The sequence below is a fragment of the Sus scrofa genome, chromosome 2, assembly GCF_054392235.1.
Source record: "Sus scrofa isolate SSC_HxYL_T2T_F1_AM1 chromosome 2, Sscrofa_HxYL_maternal_Yorkshire_Landrace_v2.0, whole genome shotgun sequence".
NCBI lineage: Eukaryota > Metazoa > Chordata > Mammalia > Artiodactyla > Suidae > Sus > Sus scrofa.
The window spans coordinates 74,881,454-74,906,218 of NC_139384.1; the positions used below are offsets into that span (position 1 = coordinate 74,881,454).

Genomic DNA, 24,765 nt, shown 5'->3' on the forward strand with positions numbered 1-24,765 from the left:
AGGCTGCCAAACGGCTGGGTCCTGGCAACACATTCCTTTCTTAATTTAAAAAATTGAGTGCAGTGCAAAAATCTTAATTTGCAGCTGGATTGATTTCATAGTAGAATCTTTATCCCCTCCAGCTTTATTGAGGTATAACTGACAAAACTGTAATCTATTTAAAGTCTATAATGTCACGATTTTTTTTTTTCTGCTTTTTTCTAGGGCCACACCCATGGTATATGGAAGTTCCCAGGCTAGAGATCAAATTGGAGCTATAGCTGCTGGCCACCGCCCCAGCCACAGCCCCAGCAATGCCATATCCAAGCCATTTCTGCGACCTACACCACGGCTAAAAGCAACGCTGGATCCTTAACCCACTGAGTCAGGTCAGGGATTGAACTGGCACCCTTATGGATACTAGTCGGGCTTACAACCTACTGAGCCACAACAGAAACACCATGATTTTTTGTTATTAAAAAAATTATTGGAGTACAGTTGATTTACAATGTTATGTTAGTTTCAGGAATGCCGCAAAGTGATTCATTTGTACATACACATATCCATTCTTTTTCAGATTCTTTTCCCCTGTAGGTTATTACAGAATATTGAGTAGAGTTCCCTGTATTATACAGTAGGTCCTTGTTGACTATCTTTTTTTTTTTTTCCCTTTTTTGACTGCCCCACGGCATATGGAATTTCCCCCGGCCAGGGATCAGATCCGAGGCACAGTTGCGATCTACACCACAGCCGTGGCAATGCCAGATCCTTTAACCACTGGGTAGGGCTGGGCATCAAACTTGCGTCCCGGCACTGCAGAGACACCTCAATCCCATTGCAGAATCTCCAGATTATATTTTATACATAGTAACAACGTCCTGGTTTGGTCATAGTCAATCTTGAGTAAAAAAGTCCCCCAAAAACTCATATGAAAGCCATGAAGCTAGTTATGAACTCCTAGTCATGAAGCTCAGACACAGGAAAATGAAAGCAAGATAAGGTTTCAGCATACCAACATGTATAAGAAAACTTAAAAAAAAAAATGAGCTAGAAAATAAGAAACAGAATTCAGGATGGTAGAGGAAGGGAGCAGAGTCATCTCCCAGTTCTTATGTGTGTGTGCGTGTGTTTGTGCGCGCGTGCGCATCTAGGTGCTTGTGGGTATACCTTACAGAATTTTATTTTTAAAAATTCAATGAATTTCATTATATTTATAGTTGTACAACCCTCACCATAGCCTAATTTTAGAACTTTTCCATCCTAAATCCCGAGTCTATCTCCCCTCCACACTCCAACTTTTCTCCTTTGGTAACCATATGTTTTTCAAAGTCGACCTTACAGAAATTTTAAAAATTAATGAACGAAATAGTGAAGCAGGTTACGGACAGACCCATGGTCATGAGAATTACGTTTCATCCATTCTGTAAACCAGGCCCTGGGCAAAATTTCTGCGAAATTTAAAAACGTTTAAAGGCTTTAATGAGAAGCGGTTAGAGGAAGTGAGGGAAAGAGAGATGGCCAGAGTTGGCCAAGGGGGTTAGGCCCTGCTGGGGAAGGGGAAAAGCTGGGGGTGACGGTGGGCAGGGAGGGGGAACTGGCTGCTGCCAACAGGAAGCTCTGCAGTCCGGAGCGACTCTCTCGAAGGCGTTTCCGCCGCTGTCTCACAGCTCTCTGCTTCTTCCCCATTCTGCAAGGGCTTCTGGGAGCCGGAGGCTGGGGGCTGACAACGCCCAGTGAGGGTGGGCTCTGGCCTCCCAGGGGCACTGAGGGGGTGTCCCAGAATGTGGGGTAGGGAGTGGGCGTGAGAAGGAAGGGGCTTTAGGCTCATCAACCTCGCCCAGAGCCTCAGTTTCCCCATCTGGGCCCCCGTGTCACGGGTTTCCAGGGTGGTGGGCAATGAGGTCGCGGATGTCACTGATGGTCAAGACCAGTCTCAGAATGGAGTCCCCGCTGTACTACAGTGGGTTAATGATCCGGTTCCTTTTTGCGGAGGCATCCAATGGATTTCTAGCCCAGTGAAGTGGGTTAAGGGTCTGGTATGGGCACAACTGTGGCATAGGTCACAGCTCCTGGCTAGAATTATTTTTTTCTTTTCAGGGCCACACTCGGAGCATATGGAAGTTTCCAGGCTAGGGATCAAATCGGAGCTGCAGCCGAAGACTATGCCACATCCACAGCAACACTGGATCCGAGCTGTCTCTGCGATCTGTGCTGCAGCTTTCGGCAACGCCAGATCCTTAACCCACTGAGCGAGGCCATGGATCAAACCCAAATCCTCACAGACACAATGTCTGGCTCTAGAACCGCTGAGCCACAAAGGGAACTCCTCAGCTAGGATTTGGTCCCTGGAACTTCCATATGCCTCGAAGGTGGCAGAAGAAGACAAAAACAACAACAACAAAAATGGAACAGTCCTGGAAAGAAGTGATATATTCTGGGGCTTTGGGAGGTATAAACCCATCTCTAGGACTCTATCAGCAAGGGGTCAACAGCCTGGTGGCTCCTCAAAACGTTAAACAAGAGTTACCGGAGTTCCTGTCGTGGCTCAGCGGTTAACGAATCTGACTAGCATCCATGAGGACGCAGGTTTGATCCCTGGCCTTGCTCAGTGGGTTAAGGATCCGGTGTTGCCGTGAGCTGTAGTGTAGGTCGAAGACGTGGCTGGGATTCTGCGTTGCTGTGGCTGTGGTGTAGGCCAGCAGCTACAGCTCTTCTTCAGTCCTATTCAGTCCTATTCAGAACCTCCATATGCTGTGGGTGCAGCCCTAAAAAGCAGAAAAAAAAAAAAAGCAAAAAGAAAAGAGTTACCTTATGACCTAGCAATTCCACACTTAGGTCATTGATACCTGAAAGAATTGAAAGCATGGACTCAAACACACACTTGTACATGCATGTTCACAGTGTGATTAGAAATTGCTAAAAGATGGAAACAACCCAGTGTCCATGGACAGATAAACAAAATGTGAACCAGCCACACCATGGAATATTATTCAGCCTTAAAAAGGAATGAAGTTCTGATACATGCCACAACATGGATAGAAGTGGTGTTTGCACAACATTGTTGAATGTACTAAATGCCACTGGGTTGTTCACTTTCTGATGGTGAATTTTACGTCATATGAATCAGACCCCAATTTAAAAAAAATCCTGAGCGGGTCATGGTAGTGTCCTCCCAACCCCACCGTGAACATCTCTCTTGTCACAACCTCATTTCATCTTTTCACTGCCCTGAGATGAATTAGGCATTACTTTCCTTCTTTTTACAGATCTGATAGTCATGTATTCACTCAACAAACAGAATGCCAGGCACTATTCTGGGAACTGGGGGGAGGGGAGCAAGTGTGAATAAGCCAGACCCAAACCTCTGCCCTGTGGGGCTGACATTTCATCACAGGATAAGACTGAGAATGTGACAAAAAGAACATTATGGAGAATGGTAGGAATGAGAAAATTAAGCAGGTTAATGAAGGAGGAGGGATTCTGGGGATGGCTGAACCAAATAAGGTGGTAAGGGAAAGACTCACAGAGAAGTTGACGCTTGTAGAAAGACCTGAAGGAGGGGAGGAGGGAGGAACCATGAAGAGATCTGGGGAAGAGCCTTCCAGGCAGAGGGAACAGCTTGTGCAAAGGGCCTGAGACAGGAGCATGCCTGGTGTGAAACAGCAAGGAGGCCTGTGTGGCTGAAGCTGAATGAGCAGCGGGGAGAGAAGTAGGAGAGAAGACCAGAGAGATCACGGGGTGATATTGTGTGCAGCAGCTAAAAAGTCAGAAATGACATTCAAAATATTTTTAACACCCAGTAAGGTGTGGAGGCTGACCAGCTAGAACAGTGTTGGCCCCACATGGATTCTCTCCTGTTCCCCTAATCTCTGATGGTCTCCTCTGAGTGCCTGGGGTTAGGGGACTGGGGTCCTCTGCTTGTTGTACTATTGTTCATTGTCTGCATCCCTCCAGTGCACCTGCTGAGGTCAAAGCTGTGTCCTCTGTACCTTCAACAATATCTAGTCCACAGCTGTGCTCAGTGATGGTTGCATGGATAAAGGTCAAAGTCTGAGTTTATTGTGGTTATATCTTTGACACCTTCCTTCCCCCCCTTTCTTTTTCTTTTTTAAAATTGAAATATAGTTGATGTACAATGTTGTGTTAGTTTCAGATGAACAGCAAAGTGATTCAGTTATACACACACATGCATTCTTTTTCAGATTCTTTTCTCTTATAGGTTATAACAAAATATTGAGTATAGTTCCCTGTGTTACACAGTAGGTCCTTGTCGGTAATCTCTTTTATATGTAAGAGTGTGTATATGTTTATCCCAAACTCCTAATTTATTCCTCTTCCTCCCTTTCCCCTTTGTAACTGTAAGTTTGTTTTCTATATCTGTAGGTCTATTTCTGTTTTGTACATAAGTTCTTTGGAACCATTTAATTTGATTTTTGAATTTTTAATTAATTAATTTTACAGCCACACCTGCAGTACAAAGAAGTTCCCAGGCTAGGGATATCAGAGCTGCAGTTCCAGCCCTACACCACAGCCCCACAGCAACAATGGATCCAATCACATCTGTGATCTGTGGCAATACTAGATCCTTAACCCACCGAGTGAGGCCAGGGATTGAACCCGCACCCTCAGGGAGACTACATCAGGTCCTTGGCCCATTGAGCCACAATGGGAACTCATGTATCATTTTTTTTCAAGGGTCTACATGCAAGCAATATTATATGATATTTGTCTTTGGTTTACTTACTAGATGATAATCTCTAGGTCCGTCTATGTTGCTGAAAATGGCATTATTTAGTCCCCTTTTATGGCTGAGTAATATTCCATTGTATATATGTCCCACATCTTCTTTATCCATTCTTCTGTTGATGGACATTTAGGTTGTTTCCATGCCTTGGCTATTGTGAATAGTGCTGCAATGAACATAGGGGTGCATGTAACTTTTTGAATTAGAGTTTTGTTCAGATAAACGCCCAGGAGTGGGATTGCAGGTCATATGGTAGTTCTACTCTTAGTTTTTTAAGGAAGCTCCACAGTGTCTCCATAGGGATTATAGCAATTTATATTCCCACCAGCAGTGTAGGAGTATTCCCTTTTCTTCACACCCTCTCCAGCATTTATTATTTGTAGGCCTTTTGATGATGACCATTTGAACCAATGTTAGGTGATTATAGTTTTGGTTCGGATTTCTCTAATAATTAGCAATGATGAGCATTTTTCTTATGCCGATTGGCCATCTTCTTTGGAGAAATGTCTATTTAGGTCTTTTGTCCATTTTTTGACTGATTTTTTTTTTTAGCTGTGTGAACTATTTTTGACACCTTTTCAACACCTCAGTAATCTCTTTCCATTTTCTTCTTGTCTTTTTTTTTTTTTTTAAACAAAAGAAACAGTCCATGGCTGGACTAGATGGTGAGGTTGTGGCTTTCAGGGCCCTGGGAGTGTAGGCATTGCTCTGAAAGCAAGACACCCCCTAAATTCTGCTGCTGAATGCCTCACTCTCCTCACCCTAATCCCAGCTCTGAGTCTAACAATGACAATGGCATGAACTGACTTTCATATCACCTACTTTCTGCTCCTCCCAATGGAGTTCTTTTTTCTGATCCTCTTGCCTGGCCCTGATTTCCTTTTGTGGTAGTGGCATAAAGGTTCCTTTCTTTTCTATTTTTCTTTTTATTTTTTATTTTTTTGCTTTTTATGGCCTCACCCACAGCATATGGAGGTTCCCAGACTAGAGGTCCAATTGGAGCTGTAACCGCTGGCCTACACCACAGCCACAATGATGGCAGATCTGAGCCACCTCTGCGACCTACACCACAGCTCATGGCAATGCCATATCCTCAACCCACTGAGCTAGGCTAGGGATTGAACCCACATCCTCATCGATACTAGTCAGGTTCTCAACCTTGATGAGCCTTAACAGGAAATCCCAAAGGTTCCTTTCAGAATAAATTCATTTATGAATTTTTTTTAATGGCCACACCCTTGGCATATGAAAGTTCCCAGGCCAGGGACTGAACTGAGCTGCAGTTGCGACTTAGCTCACAACTGACGCAATGTCAGATCCTTTAACCCACTGCATCCTGCCAGGGATTGAACCTGTACCTCCGCAGTGACTTGAGCCACAGCAGTTGGATTCTTAACCCACTGACCCACAGCAGGAACTTCTCGTTTAAGAATTTTAAGTTGGAGTTCCTATTTATGGCTCAGTGGAAAGGCATTTGACTAGTATTCATGAGGACATAGGTTCCATGCCTGGCCTTGCTCAGTGGGTTAAGGATCAGATATTGCCTTGAACTGTGGTGTAGGTTGCAGACGTGGCTCGGATCTGGCGTTGCTGTGGCTGTGGCAGTGAACAGAGGCTATGGCTTCTATTTGACCCCTAGCCTGGGAACCTCCATGTGCCTTGGGTGCAGCCATGAAAAAAAAAAAAAGACCAAAAAAAAAAAAAAAAAAGAATTTGACTAGTATCCATGAGGACTCGGGTTTGATCCCTGACCTTGCTCAGTGCGTTAAGCCATGAGCTGTGTTGCAGGCGTGGCTGGGATCCCCTGTTGCTGTGGCTGTGGTGTAGGCCAGCAGCTGCAGCTCCGATTCAGACACTAGCCTGGGAACTTCCATATGTCATGGGTGCGGCTCTAAAAAGATAAAATAAAACAAGATAAAATAAAAGCTTTCAATGACTTAAAAAAAAGAATTTTAAGAAGGAAGGGTTCCTGTTGTGGCTCAGTGGGTTAAGAACCTGACTAGTATTCATGAGGATGCAGGTTTGGTCCCTGGCTTAGCTCAGTGGGTTAAGGATTCGGCATTGCCACAAGCTGCGGTGTAGGTTTGCAGATGTGGCTCAGATCCAGTGTTGCTGTGGCTGTGCTGTAGGCCTCAGCTGCAGCTCCAATTCAGACCCTAGCCTGGGAACGTCCATATGCCCCAGGAAAGAAAAAAATCAATATATTAATTTAAAGGAATATTTACTTGAAAAAAGAACAACCTGTGGTCGATGGAGGGAGGAATGAATGATGTTTGTGAGCTGTCAATCAATTCCACACTGCAGGAGGCAGAGATGGGGCTGTGGACCTGTGTGCTGTGTGCAGGACTGACATCATCTGGGCCAAAAGTGTCTTGTAGGTGATGCCACTGGGAAGCAGGGTGAGGGAGGGTGAGAGGGCCCCTCTGGGCAGACAGTATTGTCTTTTCTGAGTGGTTGAAGGAATAACTTCTCTGAAACCATTTCCTGTCAGCACCCCCCTATTTGGAGGCAAGAATGTCACTGGGATTTTCTGTGGCCCTTGGCGTGGGTCTTGGTGCCAAGTGATGAAGCCCTTTGTGAATATGCCACCACCAAGCTTGCCTCTTATGCCTAGCTTCTGCCTGGCTCACAGGAGGCCAGGAGGCCCTGGCAATGACAAGAAGACTGGTACCCATGTCCTGAACTTTCTTTGAAACCGAGTTGTTAAAATCCCTGGAGAGATAAACAGCCGATAAGCATATGAAATGATGCTCAACTTCACTAAGTCATCAGGGAAATGTCAATCAAAATTACCATGAGAGGCCCCTTCCCACTCTTTAGGAGGGCTACTACCAAGAAAACAGAAAATAACATGTGTTGGCAAGAATGGGGGGATATTGGTACCCTTGTGCACCATTAGCGGGAACGTAAAATGGTGTAGATGCTGTGGAAAATAGTATGGCAGGTCCTTAAAAAATTAGCATCTGATCCAGGAATCCCACTACTGGGTAAGTACTAACTAAATATGGAAAGCAAGGTCTCAAAGAGATATTTGCATGCCCATGCTCATAAAAGTACTATTTACTATAGCCCCAAAGTGGAAGTAACCCAAGTTTCCATCAGGGGACGAATGAATAAACAAATGTGGCAGATCCATGCAATGGAATATTATTCAGCCCTTAAAAGGAAGGAAATTATGACACACAGTACAGCATGCGTCAACTTTGAGGACATTATGCTAAATGAAATAAGCCAGTCACAAAAGGACGAATATTGCATGATTCTACTCATGTGAGGTAACTAAAGTACCAAATTCACAGAAAAAAAAAGTCGTGGTTGCCAGGGACTGAGGGGAGTGGGGGAGGGAAGTTGTTTACTGGGTACAGAGTTTCAGTTTTGCAAAATAAAAAAGTTCTAGATGTTGGTTGCACCACAGTGTGAATATACTTAACACTACTGAACTGTGCCTGAAAATGGTGACGATTGTAAAATTTATGTTACGTGTTTTTTGTAACCACTTAAAAATTTTAAAAAGGGAAGGAAATTGACACACAGTACAACTTGGATGAAACTTGAGGAGGCTGAGTGAAATAAGCCTGTCGCAAAAAGGCAAATACTGTATGATTCCATTTATGTGAGGCACAGAGAACAGTCAGAATTATAGAGACAGAAAAAAGAATGGTGGTTGCCAGGGGCTGGGGAAGGGAAGAAGTTAGTATTTTTTTTTTTTTTTGTCTTTTTGCCATTTCTTGAGCTGCTCCCACGGCATATGGAGGTTCCCAGGCTAGGGGTCGAATCGGAGCTGTAGCTGCTGGCCTACACCACAGCAACGCGGGATCCGAGCCGCATCTGCGACCTACACCACAGCTCACAGCAACGCTGGATCCTTAACCCACTGAGCAAGGCCAGGGATTGAACCCACAAACTTATGGTTCCTAGTGGGATTCGTTAACCACTGAGCCACGACAGGAACTCCAGAAATTAGTATCAAAAGGAGACAGAATCAGTTTGGAAAGATTAAAAGAGTTCTGGAGATGGATGGTGGTGATGGTTGCACAACAATGCGAATGTAATTAATGCCACCAAATGGGACCTCTAAAATGGTATAGATGTCAATTTTCTTTTGTGTGTTTCACCACAGTAAAATGAAAAATCCAGGGTGGAAGGTTAAGACAGAGTTGAGGCTGAACCCACCAGCCCCATGGGTCTGTCAAGTGAGAGAGTCTAGGTAGGACAGCCTCTCTAGGGAGTTAATACCAATTATACCCTGAAGCCTCCCTCATATGCTTCCATCCCCACCTGGACCTTCCCATCTAGTTTCAGACACCCGGCCCCACTCAACCTCGCCTGGGGCTGCTCAGTGGTCACTGGGGTCAGTTACTATCATTCCTTCCAGGCAAAAGGTAAGAAGGCAGTGCCCCACACATTTGTATGGCTACATGACTTGCTTTGGCCAATGAGAAGCGAGTTGTTATGACATGTGCCACTTCTGGGTGGAAGCTTTAAGAGCTAGTGGTGGCCCAACTGTGTTTCCTTTTCTTTCTGCAACAGGCCACCTGCAATGTGCCAGACAGTGGCCGAATGAGCAAGTACAATCTCTAATAGTTTAAACCCCTGCGATTTGAGGCTCACATTAGTGCAAAGTGAGGTTGCACTGACTCTTATAATGGCGACGGGTGCCTGAGTCTTCTCCTGTGCGTGCTGATGACCTTGGAATGTGAACCCCAAGGGCAGGAACTAGGGTGAGAACCAGGCATTCATCACAGAGAGCAAAATGTAAGGGGGCATCAAAGAACTCAATTGTCAGGATGAATATTATTCTAGTGCAATGTTTAAAATAATCACAATGAATGCAAAACATTCATGGTGAATAAAAAAGAAAAATTTTAAATGAAGACGAGATCTGTTACAGTGATGTGCCAAGAAAAATCAATCTGTGCGTTTCACTCTAGTCCCAGCCCTGGTAAACACTCGAGATGCTGTGCCTGGGGGCTTTCTATGGACCACGTGGGCGCAGGTCCAAACAGAGGGGGTGTTAACATCCCTGGGAATAACTGCCCATCACTTTTGGTGAATCAGTACCCCAGCTCCCTCACCCTTCATGTGGGATAACTGAGGTGTGAGTCCTACCCACTCTTTCGGAGATGCCCCATGGGGCTGAGTCCCAAATGTTCACAGCAGAAATGTGCCCATTCAAATTCTAGGTATTGGCTACCCACCCCTCCCTATTTCACTTCCCTTCTTCTCTACTCATGCCTTCCAGGTTCCCCTTCTAATGAAGCACCTGAACTCAAATCCTTGTCTCAGGCTCTCCGACTGGGGGAAGTGAAGTCAAGGCAGAGGCTTATGACAACTTTTTTTTTCTTTTTTCTGTCTTTTCTAGGGCCGCTCCTGCAGCATATGGAAGTTCCCAGGCTAGGGGTTGAATCAGAGCCACAGCAACACGGGATCAGAGCCGAGTCTGCAACCCACATCACAGCACACAGCAACACCAGATCCTCAACCCACTGAGCAAGGCCAGGAATCTGAACTCGCAACCTCATGGTTCCTAGTCAGATTTGTTAACCACTGCGCCATGACGGGAACTCCTAAAGCTTTTTCTTTCTTTCTTTTTTTTTTTTTTTGTCTTTTTGCCATTTCTAGGGCTGCTCCCATGGCATGTGGAGGTTCCCAAGCTAGGGGTCTAATCCGAGCTGTAGCCACCAGCCTATGCCAGAGCCACAGCAACATGGGATCCAAGCCTCGTCTGTGACTCCACCACAGCTCATGGCAATGCCAGATCCTTAACCCACTGAGCAATGCCAGGGATCAAACCCACAACCTCATGGTTCCTAGTCAGATTCGTTAACCGCTGAGCCAGGATGGGAACCCCCTACAACTTTTTTTTTTTTTGCATGGCCAACACTGTAACTCCTGATTCCCCTCTTGACTTCTGACAAAACTTATGCATTAGTGATCCATTGCTGTGTCACAAGCTACCCCAAATGTAGGGGCTTAAAAGAAGAGCAAACAGTTCTCACAGTTTTGTGGGTCAGGAATTAGACGTGGCTTCACCAGGTTCTCTGCTTCAGAGTCTTCCATGGGCTGCCATCCACACGTCAGCTGAGGCTGCAGTGTCATCTGAAGGCTAGATAAGAAACAGATTCACTCCTAAGCTCACTCACGTGTTTTTGGCAGAATTCAGTTCCTCACAGGCTGTGGAGGAGGTGGCTTTCAGCTCCTTGCTATGTGTTATAACATGACTGAGAGAGAGAGGTGGAGATCTCAATCTTTTGCAATCAAATTTTGGAAATGACATCCCATTGTTTTTTTTTTGGGGGGGGGGGCTGCATGTGCAGCATATAGAATTTCCTAGGCTAGGGGTCATATCAGAGCTGCAGCTGTCAGCTTATGCCACAGCCACAGCAATGCCAGATCTGAGCCACGCCTCCAACCTACACAGCAGCTCATGGCATCACCAGTTCCTTTAACCCATTCAGTGAGGCCAGGGATTGAACCCACATCTTCATGCATACTGTCAGGTTCTTAACCCATTGATCCACAAAAGGTAAGGACCCCCCCTCTTTTAAATGGCAGCACTTGTAGCATATGGAAATTCCTGGCATAGGGGTCAAATGGGAGGTGCACTTGGGCCCATGCCACAGCCACAGCGACTCCAGATCTGAGCTGCATCTGCAACATACACTACAGCTTGTGGCAAACACCGGATCTTCAACCCACTGAGCTAGGCCAGAGCTCGAAACTACATCCTCACAGAGACAATGTGGTGTCCTTAACCTTCTGAGCCATGATGGGAAGTCCTGTTTTATTCTATTGTTAGAAGCAAGTTACAAAGTCCTGTCCATACTCAAGGAGAAGGGATTACACAGGGTGTGGATACCAGGACGTGAGGACTATAGGAGCCATCTTGGAGTTTGTCCACTGATCTTCCCCTTCTGAGTGTATGGCTCCACTCCAGCTCAGTTGTTCAAGCCCCAAATGGGGGTGTCCTTCTGGACTCCCCTCTTCCTGTCATTCTGTCCATGAGGCCCTCTAACTTGGCTCCAGTTGGCCCCTCTGTCCTCACCTCCTTCCCATCCTTGGGATGGCCATGTTGACCTTCCTTCCTTCTCTTCTTGTAAGCTCAGTCCCACCTCAGGGCCTTTGCAGCTGCTATTCCCTCTGCCTGGAATTCTCTGCCTGGAGGTATTGGCATGTCTCCTCCTTCAGGGTCTCTCACCAGCCTGCCATCCAAGTAAGAGCTAGGGTGGTGGCATCACCTGAAGGCTCAATCAGGTAAGGACCCACTTCCTTCTGGCCTTACCTTTAACATGAACTCCTTCAAGATGCATTTTTGGTCCACCGTAACCTTTAGCCCTGCACAGGAAGGAGTTAATTCAGCAGGTTTGAGGTGCTCCAATTCTGCACATTTCAAAGAAAGACCTGTCTGCAGCACTGGCCTGCCCTGCTCCTGGGATGTCATCTTTAAGCTCCTGGAATGTTCTGCCTGCTAAGGCTGTCTGTATACCTAGGACCGTAGCCACTGCAGGTAGCCAATGCTCCCAATGTGATTTATTTATTTATTTATTATCTTTTTGTCTCTTTCTAGGGCTGCACCCATGGCACATGGAGGCTCCCAGGCTAGGGGCTCAATCGGAGCTGTATCCACCGGCCTATGCCACAGCCACAGTAACTTGAGATCCGTGCCATGTCTGTGACCTACACCACAGCCCATGGCAACGCTGAATCCCTAACCCACTGAACGAGGCCAGGGATTGAACTCCCACCTCATGGTTCCTAGTTGGACTCGTTAAACAGTGAGCCACGACAGGAACTCCTATTTATCTTTTTAAAGGCCACACCCATGGCATATGTAAGTTCCCAGGCTAGGGGTCAAATTGGAGCTTCAGCTGCCAGCCTACCCCACAGACACAGAAATACAGGATCTGAGCACAGTCTGCGACCAACACTACAGCTCATAGTAAAGCTGGATCCTTAACCCACTGAGCGGAGCCAAGGATCGAACCCACATCCTCATGGCTACTAGTTGGGTGAGCTGCAATGGGAACTCCCCCATTGTGATTTATGTCAGGTGCCTTGGGCCACCATGCAGTGTCAGCTGGGCCTCTGGAGGGACTGGGGCCTGAGATCAGACACTGGTTGTCAGCAGTACCTATGTGATTGGCTCTCACTAAAACCCTGGACTCCCAGGCTGGGGTAAGTTTCTCTGATTGGGAATACTCCCTGTGCATTGTCACACATGGTCATTGGGAGAATTCAGAGCTGTGTTCGTGACTGGGAGGGGACCACTGGAAGCCTGTGCCTGGCTCCAGGGACTCTCACTCATGTGCCGTTGTCCTTCGGTTTGATTTTAATCTGTATCCTTTTCCTGTAATAAACCACAACTGTGAGTAGAACAGCCTTTTCTGAGTCCTGTGAGTCCTAGTGAATCACTTACCCAGAGGGGAAAGTCTTGGGGGTCCTCAACTCAAAACCCCATCCCCTCCAGCCACCCTCTAAGAGATTTTCATCAGCCTTGTCCCTGAATGATAGCCTTGCTCGCTATTTCCTTTTTTTTTTTTCTTTTTGTTTCTGCTTTTTAGGGCCTCACCCGTGGCATATGGAGGTTCTCAGGCTAGGGATTGAACTGGAGTTACCACAGCCACAGCAATGCGGGATCCAAGCCTCGTCTTCAACCTACACCACAGCTCATGGCAACGCCGGATCCTTAACCCACTGAGTGAGGCCATGGATCCAACCTGCGTCCTCATGGATACTAGTAGGGTTCATTACCACTGAGCTACAGTGGGAACTTGAGGTCTCTTATGAGTACTAGCTTCTAAGCATTGGTCACTCTGTCTCCCCAACAGCAAGAGCAGGGTCTGGAGGGTCAGTGCTCAGCAAAGAGCAAATGAATTAATGAGACCCCTCTGAGGCCTTTGACCTGGAGGGGCAGGAGGGGGCTGGATGATGGGGAGGAGGATGGAGCACAGAGGCCAGAGGATGGGAGAGTTGCCAAGGAGGGTCTGATGCCTTCCTTGTGGCTCTGGCCACACACAAGCTATCTATAGCTGGCTGGGGAGCCAGGCCACTGTGGCCACGAGGGAGGTGACCTGAGGGAGTGGCCAAGCTACGTAGAGAAGGAGAGGGTGGTGGAAACCAAATCCCACAGTCGTAGCTCCTAGGAGGAAATGCGTGGGAGGCCTTTCGGGGGGGTCAGAGCAGCTGGAGCCCTGTCTGTGGGCGGATGCCGGCCAGGCCCCAAAGAAAGCCTGTGTGGGACGGCAGCCCGTCTGGCCTGGCCTGGGAAGATGCCTGTCTTGTTGCTGGCTGTCCTGGACGTGCTACTGGGCTGCTGGACACAATCCTGGCCTCCCCAGGGGAGGAATGTGGCCCCCTCCCCTTCCCCTGCCTCTGCACGCTTCCACATAAGGCTTTTGGGGGGTGCTTGTGCCTTATGAGTTCAGGACAAAGGAATCAGAAGCACATGGGCTGGATTCCCGAGGGAGGAGAAATTCTGGAAAGAAGACTAAATCGAAGAGAACAGAGCCAGAGGGGCTACTGGAATGCCGTCTGGGGAGGCAGAGGGGAGGAGGTGCCAGGCTCTGAACACCCTCTGCCCCTTGCAATACCCACGCCCCAGAGCTCTTGAATCAGGATCATGCCTCAGCTGGGGATGGGGGCCACCATGGACCCACGTGCAACCTGACACCTCTGCCTACCTCCCTGAGCCTCAGTTTCCTTCCTGGTGGCTGAGATGCTCAGCTCAGGTCAAAATACTTGGAGTCAGTGCCTCTCCTGGCTGTTCTCTCTCGCTAACTCTCTCCTCTTCTTTCTCTCTCTCCCTACCTCCCTCTCTCTCCCTCTCCCTCCCTCCCCCTCTGTCTCTCTCTCTCCTCTCTCCCCCTTCCCTCCTCCTGCATCAGCAAACCCTGAGGACTCTACTTTCAGAATCTATCCAGAGTCCAACCACTTGTCATCTCCTTCCCAGCCCCACCCTGGACCAGCCCCTCATCTCCCACCTGGACCCATGCTCCTGACCTTCCAGCTCCTGTTCCTCACCCCTCTACAGACTGCTTCCCCCTACAGTAACCAGAGGACACCCCTGAATGCCCTGCTCTGCTCAAGAACCCTCCTTGGCTCCCACCTCACTCAGAGCAAAAGTCAAAGTCCCCCCCCACCCCATGACCACAAGGCCACACTCTGCCCTCACCTCCTCCCACTCTCCCCTTCACTCTTCCCTCTGCCCGCTGGCTTCCTCAGTGATCCTGGCATGCTCCCACCCCAGGGCCTTTGCACTTGCTGTTCCTTCTGTCTGGGACCCTCTTCCTCTACTCTCTTCACCTCCTTCTGGTCTTTCCTCAAATATCACCTCCTCAGAGAGCCTTCCCTGACCCCTGACTTAAAATCGCACTCTCCCCATCCCTGCTTAATTTTTCAAAACATATCACCATGTGACAACTCTGTAGATTTAGTTTCTTTTCTTTTCCTTTTTTTTTTTTTTTTTTTTTGTCTTTTGTCTTTTTTAGGGCCACACCCATGGCATGCGGAGGTTCCCAGGCCAGGGGTCTAATCAGAGCTACAGCCGCCGGCTTACACCACAGCCACAGCAACACCAGACCTGTGCCTCATCTGAGACCTACACCACAGCCCACGGCAATGCCGGATCATTAACTCTCTGAGCAAGTCTAGGGATTGAACCCGCAACCTCATTGTTCCTAGTCGGATTCGTTTCCACAGCGCCAAGATGGGAACTCACCTTTTTTTTTTTTTTTTGTCTTTTTAGGCCCTACACCACAGCCGCAGCATTGCCAGATCTGAGCCTCATCTGCAACATGCACCACAGCTCATGGCAATCCCAGATCCTTAACCCACTGAGTGAGGCCAGGAATGGAACCTGCGTCCTCATGGATGCTAGTTGGATTCGTTCCCACTGAGCCATGATGGGAATTCCTAGATTTTAGTTTCTGAGCTTGCCTCCTGTCTGTCTCCTCATGAGGATATCTATCCCATGGGCAGGGCTTTTTGTCTGTTTTATTCCTGTGTTCCCAGGGCTCAGGGAACATGTATTTGTTGACTTAATTGACTGGATGTGGACAACCCCATCTGAAGATTGTTGGGGCACCTTTTTTCTTAGCTTTATTGAGGTGTTAATTTACACATTGTTTAATTCACCTGGTGTGTGTGCACAATCAGGTGAGTAAATTCACCAAGCTGTGCAACCATCACCACAATCTGGTGTTTGGGGACACTTTCAAAACCTCAAAATTTCCCATGTTCCCCTTTGTAGCCCATATCCCCTGCCTCCTTGCTCAGGTCTGCCCTCGGTCTCTCCAACTTTGCCTTTTCTTTTTCCTTTTTCTTTTTCTTTTTTTTTTTCTTTTTTCTTTTTTTTTTTTTTTTGGTCTTTTGTCTTTTTAGGGCTGTGCCCATGGCACATGGAGGTTCCCAGGCTAAGGGTCTAATCAGAGCTATAGCTGCTGGCCTACACCATAGCCACAGCAACGCAGGATCCTTAACCCACTGAATAAGGCCAGGGATGAACCCGAGGCCTCATGGATGCTAGTCAGGTTCATTAACCACTGAGACACAACGACAGGAACTTCCAATTTTGCCCTTTCTAAAAATATCACATAAATAGAATCCTATAAAATGTAGTATTTTGTATCTGGCTTCTTTCACTGAGTATTAATCTTGCTGTGTTGATCAGTTCTTTGCTCTTTTTTCACTGATGAGTAGTATTCCATGGTATGGATCCACCATATTCGTTTATTCATTCATCCACTGGCAGACATTTGAGTCGTTGCCACCTTTTGGCTATTACAAATAAGGCTGCTGTGAACACTCACATACAAGTTTTTGTGTAGAGGAGGCTTCACTTCTGTATCGTATAGTACCTATAAGTTTAACTTTTGTTTGTTTGTTTGTTTGTTTTTTAAGGCCACACCCAATGCATGTGGAAGTTCCATAGGGGTTGAATCAGAGCTGCAGCTGCTGGCCTATGCCACAGCCAATATAATGCCAGACCCAAGCTTCGCCTATGACCTGCAACACAGCTCATGGCAATGCCAGATCCTTAACCCACTGAGCAAGGCCTGGGATTGAACCTACATTCTCATGGATGCTAGTTGGGTTTGTTACCACTGAGCAATGACAGGAACTCCAGTTCTATCAGTTTAGCAGTAGATTTAATTATATATTCTAGTACATAATAGTGTCACTCACTAATAGCAAAGGTTTTAGTTATTGCATTTCATGTGGGTTTTTTTTTTTTTAATTTGTTTTTCATTTTTTGGCCTGGCTTGCAGTAAGTGGAAGTTACAGGCTAGGGATGGAAACTGCGCCACAGCAGTGACCTGAGCCACAGCAGTGACAATGCTGGAACTTTAACTGCCAAGCCACTACAGAACTCCTGGTTATTGCATTTCAATCTTTAAATCTTCTATTATCTTTTTTTTTTTTCTTTTTAGGGCCATACCCATGGCATATGGAGGTTCCCAGGCTAGGGGTCTAATCGGAGCTACAGCTGCCAGCCTACACCACAGCCACAGCAACACCAGATCTGAGCCGCGTCTGCAACCCACACCACAGCTCATGGCAATGCTGGATCCTTAACCCACCGAGCATGGCCAGGGACCGAACCCACAACCTCATGGTTCCTAGTCGGATTCGTTAACCACTGAGCCACAACGGGAACTCCAAGTTAAGCTTTATTTTATTTTGTATTTATTTGTTTATTTTATGACTGCACCCACGGCATATGGAAGTTCCGAAGCTGGGGATTGAACCTGCATCTCCACAGCAACCTCGCCTGCTGTCGTTGGATTCTTAACCTATTGTGCCACAGAGGGAACTCCTCTTTCATTTTCCTAAAGTCTTTTGAAGAGCAAAAGTGTTCATTTTGATGAAGTCCAAATTAATCATGTTTTCTTTTACAGATCACACTTCTAGTGACATATCTAAGACATCTTTGCCTAAGCCAAGGTCATGATGATTGCCTTGTATGTTTTCTCCCAAAAGTTTTATAGTTTTAGGTTTTACATGTAGGTCTACTGTCTATTTGGAGTTACTTTATTTTTTTTTTTCTTGAACCTGTGGTATATGGAAGTTCCTGGGCCAAGGACTGAATCTGAGACACAGCTGAGACATATGCCACAGCTGTGGCAATGCTGGATCCTTAACCCACAGTGCTGGGCTGGGGGATAGAACCTGTGCTGGATCCCCAGCCTGCAGCGCAACAGGGAACTCCTAGAGTCACTATTTGTTTTGGGGTTTGTTTGCTTTTTTTTTTTTTTTTTTTTGCTTTATAGGGCGGCACCCTCGGCCTATGGAGATTTCCAGGCTAGGGGTTGAATTGGAGTTGCAGCGACTGGCGTACACCACGGCCACAGCCACACCAGATATGAGTTGCGTCTGAGACCCATACCACAGCTCATGGCAATCCCAGATACTTAACCCACTGAGCGAGGCCAAGGATCAAACGCGCAACCTCATAGTTCCTAGTCCGATTTGCTTCCGCTGAGCCACAACAGGAACTCCTAGAGTTACTATTTGTGTAGCACGTGAAATAGGGTCTAAGTTCTTCCCCCTCCTCTCCTTCTTCTTCTCCTTCCTCTTCCATTTGCATGTGTGTATTCTATTCTTAGGAAATTTGAAGGGGGGTTATTTCTGTTCTGGTCGAGTTGGTGCTTGGCTCCTGTTCCCTTGCCTGTAATTCTCCCACCAAGGCCTGGGCAGGGCTTCAGGAGAGAAAACCATAGGAGCCTGCCCAAACAGGATGTTGCTCAACCCTCTCAGGGCTGAAATCCAACCTCAAGGGTCCTTATCGCCACTGCCATCGACAGCTCGACCACAGGGCCTGCCATCCCACCCCGGCCCCTTCCTACGGTCCCTGGCTTGAGCAAGAGCCTCGAGATCCAAGCAGATCAAGATGCGAGGCTGATCTCCAGATCCCTGCGCCTTCTCCGAGGGGGGCAACCCTGGTCTCCACAGGGCTTTTGGGGTTGGGTTGGCCTCTCAGTGACCCAGCTTCCTTCCCCACAGCCCTTCCCCAGCCAAGCTAGGTCATGCCTCCCCGTGCCCCTAGCCACGCCTGTTCCCACCAAGCTGGAGAAGGCAAAAAAACAAACATTCCCCAGCAGCCTTGCCCAAGCGCAAGTCCTGGATCAGGGTGGGGCTGGGGGCTCCTGGGAGGGGGAACCTCGAGGTACCCTGTCCTCCGAGCCCTTCACCCCACCTGTCCTTCTCCTCACTGGTTATGGGAAACAATAACAAACAGAACCTCAGGGAGATGTGGGGAGAGTGGCGGAGCTCATGGTAGGTAGAGACCCAGCTTCTCTCTCTGTATCTATGGCAGCTGCCTTGTTGGTCTAACCAGCTGCTCTTCCTGGGGACACCTGAGTCCAGTCAGGTCCCATCCCTCCTCTGCTCTGAACTCTCTGAGGCTCCCACCTCACTCAGGGTAAACTCTTCATGGCCTACAACGCCCTGAACAATTTGCCTCATCACCTTCCACCCTCCCCTGAGCCACGCAGGCCTGCTCGCTGTCTCTCAAACACGCCACACACAGTCTGGCCTCAGAGCCTTTGCACGGGCTTGTCCCTATACCTGGAATACTCTTTCCCAGATATTTCCACTCTTTCTGCCTCAAGTCCTTGCTCAGATATCACCTCCTATTTAAAAATTGCAGCTCCCTTCCCCCAGCTGTCTCTACCCTTTCCCCCTGTTTTAATTTTCTCTATAGCACCTTCTGATATTGTAATCCTCGTCTTTACCTACATTATCAACCCCACAAGGGCAGGGATGTCTCTGCTGTATTTCCAGCAACTAGACCAGAAGGGGGAACACAATAGGGGCTCAATAAATGTTTATTGAATGAGTTATCCCCTTTTGTTTCACCCTTTGTCCAGCCCCACCCCCATCACCAGAAGTGATCACATGACCAGACCTGGCCAAGAAACACATTTCAGCCAGCCTATTTTCTGGCTACGGTGATTGGTACCTAAATGGCATGGATCCCAGTCTGTCCTGGGAGAGGTAGGCACAGGATTTTTGCCAGAGCTATTGGCAAAATGGCCATTTCCCCTGAAGTTTCTGGGCTGATAAGATATAAGCCAGGGATTTGTAAGGCCATTTAATTCCCATGGGAAATGGCTGCCTGAGCAAGAAGCTCCCTAGAGGAGAGCTCAGTTGAGAGGAGATTACTTTGTTTGAGCCCCTGGATCCAGCTGTACCTGAAGTCAACTCATGTTAGACTTTTCAGTTACATGAACTGATAAATTATTACTATTATTATTTCTTCTTAAAACAGTTTGACTTTGGATTTTTACTTGCAACTGAACTAGTCCTGACCAATTCTTCCTTTCTCCCTCCCTCCCTCTTTCCTTTCCTCTCCTCTTTCTTCTTCCTTCCTCTCTCTCTTCTCTCTTCCTTCCTTTCTTTCCTTCCTCCTTTTTCCCTCCTCCCTCTCTTTCCCTCCTTCCATCCTTCCTTCTCTCTTTCTCTCTTCCTCCTCCCTTCTTCCCTCCCTTCCTTCTTCCTATCTTTAATGTAATCCTTACCCTATCCTGGCTTGCGCCAGCATTCCTCCCACCCCTAGCCGAGTCAAAACGTCACTTTTCACCTTCCCTGAAAACAACCCTCCTCCCATTGATGCCTCCCAAGACTATCCCTTCCACACTCTGCCTAAGGGACTCCACCAAATGGGGGTGAATCCCACATCTCCCACTTTGTGCCCTAAGTGACTTCACCTCTCTGATCCCCAGTTTCCCCATCTGTCAGGCAAAAGAAGCCTGACCGCAGTTCCCAGGTTGGCATTCTGTCTAACCTGTTCTGATGAACTGCTCATCTGAACTTCACTCTTGCCTGCCCTCTGGCTCATGGCCCTTGAACTTTGCTCAGCATCTTCAAGTCCATCCCACAGGACCCTGCAGAAGAAGGTCCCAACTCACCCTGAACCCTGGGATCACCACAATCAGGGCCCAGGATTCTAATGGGACTGTTGACAGCACCCCTACTTTACAGATGAGGAAATGGAACCCCAGGTCACCTAACCAGGGTAGAAACCAGGCAATTTCTCGGAGGAGTAAAAGCATGACAGGCCGGAGAACTCCCAGGAAGGGAGTGGTGTCTGGGGAAACAGTGGTTAGGGAGGGCTCCCTGGAAGAGATGACACTTTAGAGCCAAAGCTTCCCAGACGGGGAGAACTTGGTGGGACCTTTGCAAGAGCAGAGGGCCTGAGGTAGGAAGCACCTGCGAGAGGTGGGTGGGCATTTCCTGACACTCACATGGCCAGGAGCCCAGGCAGAGGGCTCTGGGAGGAACTGTGTGGTCCCAGGTGCGAGTGAGCTTCTGCTGAGCGAGCCACTTCTGGGTCCACCCGGGTCTCCTCTCTGCCCACAAAGTGGATTTTCTGCTGGCAGACGGGTGGTTTCAGATGCCCCCAGCCCCTGACTCTGCCCAGCCCACCGCACACCTCCACGCAGGGAACTCGAGGAGATCCAAAGCAGGGGGTGCTTCCGGGAGGGGAAATATTTTGGTTCTCAGAAGACACTGAGAATTGCCTGATTCCCAACCGATTAGGGGTAATTAACCCTTCGCAAGGCAGTAATTAAGTCTCTGCCTCTGAAACCGTAATTAGAAGCTCCAGGAGGCTCCGCCCCCTCCCCAAGAGGCAGGCAGTCCCCAAAGCTGAGGCCAGCTGGGACTGGGGACAGGGATCTGTTCCCTCCACAGGGCTGAGGGTGACCCACAGCCTCCCTTAGCCCCCTCCTCCCCCCACCAAGGGAGGGACTCAGGGAACAGGGTTCATGGAACCCAAGCATTTCCCTGAAAGTCCTTTTTGGGACTGTCAGGTGACACAGGGGACTTTGCTTTTTTTTTGGAGGGAGGGACCAAAGATAGGGAGATAGAGCTGGGGGGGGGTGGCGACAACCCTTAAGGGCTTCTCTCTCTGGCCAAGGGCAGCTGAAGCAGAGACTCCAGCCTCAAAGGGGTGAGGACATTAGGGACGCAGGCTGGCCATAGGGAAATGGGGGCAGTCCTGCGGGCACTCAGAGAGGACAGGGGGTGGGGGTGTTCACCACAGCCAGAGCAGATGGCACACAAGGAAGCCTGGGACATGCAGCTCCACATGCCACCCCCCTCCCCCGCTTTGCCTCTGCCCCGTCAATCTAGCCCCTGGTACCCCCAGGGAGCCTTCTAAGGCCAACTCTAGGTCCCCCCAGCCCTTGGACAGTCACAGAGGTCCATTCTTCACTTCTGCAAATGCCCCTTGGCCAAATAATTGGAGTCAATATCGTCATCGGCAAAGCCCCAGGGAGGGAGGCAGGGCACATGATCTGGGGCTTTTCTCTGTGGGGGACACTTGGTCCCAGGTCTTCATGGCAGGTGGGGAGGGTGTGACAGGAGGGTATCTGGATGATGCTAAGTGGTGACAGAATGCTTTGGGCTCAGTCTGAGGTTTACTCTTTTCCTCTCAGGCTCTTAGGAGATGACTCCTCAGCAGGGAGTGACGATTGGATTTGCCCCCAAAAGGGACCTTGACATCCCCCCCTCCACCTCTCCCTCCATCCCTCAGCTTTGGCCATCCTGATCCTTTTTTTGTGGTTGAACACCCCAAGCTCCTTTCTGCCCCAGGGCCTTTGCACTTGTTATGTCCTCCACAGGATACCTTGCCCTGGTCTCAGCATGGCTGCCTTATCCCGCTGAGGCCTCAGTGCAAACGTTGCCTCCTCAGAGAGTCCTCCCTACTCACCTTATCCAAAGCGGAGTGTCCTTGTCCTATTACATCCTTCTGTTTACTTTCTCCTTCACAACACTTATCTCACCCAGCAGTGGCCTCCTGGGTTGTTGTCCCTTTTCTCTTCTGTCTTCCCCCGGATTGTATGCTCCAGAATAGCAGAGAGCTTTATCTGTTATATTTCTTCTGTGTCCCTTGAGCCCAGAACAGAGCCGGGTACACAGTAGGTGCTCAATAACTGTTGGTGGGGGGAATAAATGGATGACAAGATTATAGCGCAGAAACAGCAGCTAGGAAAAGCGGAACATGGAGGAAACTTGTGTAGGTGGGGACTGCATCTCAAACTGCTTAGCCCCCCTCCCCGCCTTCCGGTGTGTGTGGGGGGGTGCCCTGGGTGGGGAGAACCGAGAAGGGCGACCCACTTTCCGGGAGTCTCACCGCAGCTCCCTCCGGCGACCGACAGGTGGCGCTCGCTCCGCGCGCTGCAGCTTCGGGAAGCAGAAGTGGGAAAACTGGAGCGTTTGGTGGCTGGGGAGGCACCGGATTTAACCCACTCTTCTGTCTGCCTCCTGGGGCCAGCCCCTGGCCTCAATTTGGACTGCACTTGGGGTCATAACTTTTGTGGATCCGAGAGTTGACGGGCTAAGGGCTGGGAGGAGCTGGGGGCTCCGCCCCTCTGCCGCCTTACCTCTTGTACCCGCCACCCTGCACCTCTCTAACCAAGTCCGTTTGCTCCCGCTCTGCACACAAAACTAGCTAAGCAGCCCCATGCCTGGGGGAGGGGGACGTGGTGCGGGAAAGCGCTTAATATGCACGTGTTCTGCCTTAATCCTTCATGGACTAGAGCTGGCACGGCACTTGCTCTTGGTGGGCTCTCAGCACACTTGTGAAGTAGTGAATGGAGGAACCCCCACTTTACGGATTGGGAAACCGAGGCTCAGGGAGGCTACAAGGCTCATCCAGGTTCACAGAGCTGTTAATAGTGTTGGAGCTCTAGATATGCTCAACTCCAGAACTGTTTTAAAGAACATTCAACCTGGATTTTGGGAGTTCCTGTTGCAGTGCAGTGGAAACAAATCCAACTAGGAACCATGAGGTTGCAGGTTTGATCCCTGGCCTTGCTCAGTGGGTTAAGGATTCGGTGTTGCCGTGAGCTGTGGTGTAGGTCGCAGACGTGGCTCGGAGCCCACGTTGCTGTGGCTGTGGCGTAGGCTGGCAGCTGTAGCTCCGATTCTACCCCTAGCCTGGGAACCTCCATATTCAGTGAGTGCTGCCCTAAAAAGCAGGAAAAAAAAAATAAGCAAACCAAAAAACCCCAGCTGGATGTTGGAGTTCCCTGGTGATTCAGCAGGTTAAGGATCTGGCAATGTGACAGCTGTGCCTCAGATCCCTACTGTGGCGTTGGTTGGATCCCTTGCCTGGGAACTTCCATATGCCATGGATGTGACCAACCCCCCTCTCCAAACAAACAAAAACTCCAAATGACACCCCCCCATTTCTTAGCACCCAAAGTGATAGAGAAATCCCTTTGGAAAGTCAAAGTTAGCCCTGATCCTCCTCATCTCAGCCCCTGGAGGGTGGTGGGGAGGGTCCCAATCCGGGCTGCTTTTTTCTGCCTTCACTATCATCTACACATGCTACTGGGGGCTCCTGGATTTCTAGCTGGGTCACTGGACGTAAACGCCTCTCTCTGGGCCTCAGTTTTCTCATCTGTAAAATGGGCTTAATGGTCATTGAATCATTTCCCCAGATGGCTGTGAGGATCCAAAGGATTATTCCCATGAAAAGCTCTCAGAGCAGAGCTTGGCTGCACCCAGACCATGCAGGCCTCCTCCATCAGTCTGCCTATCCTGGTGAGAAATACACCACTCTTGAACATTCCTGCTTTTTCCCTAGTATGATGGACTGGTCATCTCTGGGGTCTCAGGCTGCCGTGAACCCCACTGCCTATCTGCACTTGATGTGTACGTACTCAGCTGTTTCTACGGAGGGGTCAGTTCGGGTGCCTGCGTGTATGAGACAGAGGGGTTCCTGTAGACCAGCATTTCTCAACCTCAGCACCCTTTACATTGGGGGCCAGATCATTCTTTGCTGTGAGGAGCTGTTCCATGCACTGTAAGGTGTTCAGCAGCCTCACTTGCCTTGACTCACTAGATCCCAATAGCACAATCCTCAATTGTGACAACCAAAAGTGTCTGCAGACCTTGCCAAACATCCCCTGAGGGGCAAAGTCACCCTCACTGAGAACTGCAGGTGTAGAACCTTCTGATAGGTACACATGTGGTAGGTGTACACTTATGCGTTTCTGCTTCTCTATGGGTACCGTGGTTTGGTTTCCCCCTAG

At 48.7% G+C, this 24,765-nt stretch overlaps 1 long non-coding RNA gene across 1 annotated transcript; it reads right to left on the bottom strand.

The window, feature by feature from the left end:
• Positions 1–1,563: 1,563 nt before the first annotated feature.
• LOC110259334 (uncharacterized) lies at positions 1,564–22,762 on the bottom strand. Its single transcript, XR_014837514.1, has 3 exons — positions 22,437–22,762; positions 10,723–10,829; positions 1,564–1,699 (listed from the first exon to the last, which is right to left on the bottom strand). It is a non-coding gene; the product is annotated as an uncharacterized LOC110259334 (long non-coding RNA).
• Between the last annotated feature and the right edge of the window lie 2,003 nt (positions 22,763–24,765).